Source organism: Aedes aegypti, chromosome 1 (assembly GCF_002204515.2).
Source record: "Aedes aegypti strain LVP_AGWG chromosome 1, AaegL5.0 Primary Assembly, whole genome shotgun sequence".
In the NCBI taxonomy this organism is placed as follows: domain Eukaryota; kingdom Metazoa; phylum Arthropoda; class Insecta; order Diptera; family Culicidae; genus Aedes; species Aedes aegypti.
Genome location: NC_035107.1, coordinates 33637800 through 33639958, shown reverse-complemented (window position 1 = coordinate 33639958; position 2159 = coordinate 33637800). Strand labels below are relative to the sequence as shown.

General features: G+C 39.1%; 1 long non-coding RNA gene across 1 annotated transcript; it reads right to left on the bottom strand.

Annotated features, from left to right (window-relative positions):
- Positions 1 to 547: 547 nt before the first annotated feature.
- Positions 548 to 1132, bottom strand: LOC110674392. Its single transcript, XR_002498821.1, has 2 exons — positions 733 to 1132; positions 548 to 674 (listed from the first exon to the last, which is right to left on the bottom strand). It is a non-coding gene; the product is annotated as an uncharacterized LOC110674392 (long non-coding RNA).
- Positions 1133 to 2159: the final 1027 nt, after the last annotated feature.

Below are 2159 nucleotides of genomic sequence, written 5' to 3'. Positions count from 1 at the left end.
GAAATGTGTTAATTCTAGTCTAACTCGTTAGAAAATCGAAAGAAAGATTGATCGGGAAATGTGTAAAACCGGCTATGTGAAAAGGCTGGTCACTACAGCCAGGATCCTGAGATATCCGCAAAACAAAAGTTTCATGCTCACTAGCGCCGCCTGTTTGCAGAATTTTGAACCTCATAGCGTTTAAAATAATAGCGCTTGAGCTACTGAACAACTTTGTCGAAGACGCCATCTCTCTACACTGAACGAAATCTCCCGCCACACATTGAATGATTTTTGCCTCATCCGAGCCCCATTCCTATTTTCAGACACATTCAAGATGATTTTCATCTGCATGAAAATACATACTGAATGAAAATCATCCAATCATGGAATGAATTGTCTGTTTCCAAAAGCGATCGATAATTGAATGATCATCATACATCTAAATGTAAACATATTGAATGAAATACCAATAAGATATTTAAATGATTGCAAATCGAAGAGCAAGGCTTCTTAATTGTTCAACGCACATAAATATTTATTTCCACGAACTGTTTAGCTGCATTAAAAGTATAAAAATTATCAATCTTGAATCGACGACCATCGTGACTTGGCGTGAGGTGCCTATTTGAATAACGAGTCCTTGATCCAGCCAACAATCCTTCATCTTTAGCTACAAATGATGTTTGGTGCTCCTAAATATAAAAATCAGTTGCTACAGATAACAATAAGTCCATCAAAAAGTCCAATTACCTGTTAAATCAAATCGAAAAACTCCGAACTCTGCACGCGGGAACTGTTGCAACCGCCATTTTTTACAAGGCCACAGTTGACAAGGATGATATTATGTCTAGCATCATTAGTCTTAAATATGACATTCAGAACATAATTGAATGATTTTTGATTTGGGACATGGTGGAAATTATTATCTTTTAAAATAAGCACATTATTCATTCATGTTGCCATAATTCAAATATCAACATATTTTCATACGGATTCATGCTGAATGCCATCACAGAATCGGATGATTTTTGTTCAACAAATAGTGGATGCATCATATTCACTCAAAATCATTCAAAATAAGGAATTTTGAGATATGCAGCCTTGTGAATTACGAATCATTCAATTCAAGGCGGGAGATTTTGTTCAGTGTAAGTGGTCAGGATCGTGAGCTATCGGGAAAACAAAAATTCTATGCTCACTAGCGCCGCGTGGTGGCAAAATCTCGAATCTCTTGGCTAGAAAAATGATAGTCCTTGAGCAACTGAACAACTTTGCCGAAGACGCCATCTTCCTAAGTGACCAGGATCCTGAGCTATCCGCAAAACAAAAATTCTATATTCACCAGCTCCGTCTGGTGGCAAAATTTCGAATCTCATAACTTTTATAATGATAGCGCTTGAGCTACTGAACAAATTTGCCGAAGGCGCCATCTTTCTAAGTGGCCACGATCCTGAGATATCCGCAAAACAAAAGTTTCATACTCACTAGCGCTGCCTGGTGGCAAAATTTTGAACCTCATAGCGTTTATAATAATAGCGCTTGAGCTACTGAACAACTTTGTCGAAGACGCCATTTCTCTAAATGGCCAGGATCCTGAGCAATCGGGAAAACAAAAATTCTATGCTCACTAGCGCCGCATGGTGGCAAAATCTTGAATCTCTTGGCTAGAATAATGATAAACCTTGAGCAACTGAACAACTTTGCCGAAGACCAAGTGGCCAGGATCCTGAAATATACGCAAAACAAAAGTTCTATGCTCACTAGCGTCGCCTAGTGGCAGAATTCCGCAATTGAATGAGCACCATATGTTAGCCCTTGAACTTCTGAACAATTTTGCTGAACATCATGATCCTCTATTTTGAATACTTTTTAAGATAATGGTCATTTATAAAAACGGTCGTTAATCTGAATTTCGGTCGTAACAAAGTGGTCGGAAAAAGAACCGTCGGTAAAAAAACGGTCGTAAAAAGAGGTTGGAGTGTATAGCTTATGATTACATGGGTGGCTCTAGAGTGCTTTCACCTAGAAAACCGTCATGAGTTTTGAACAGGTCTGAAGACTTCTCGGGAAACCTCAAGAGCTTTGTGGGCTCTGAGAAGCCTTGTGAAAACTCCGGAGATTCTGTGGAAGCTCTTTATAACTCTGTGGGAGCTCTGTTGAACTCTGCGGGAGCTCTG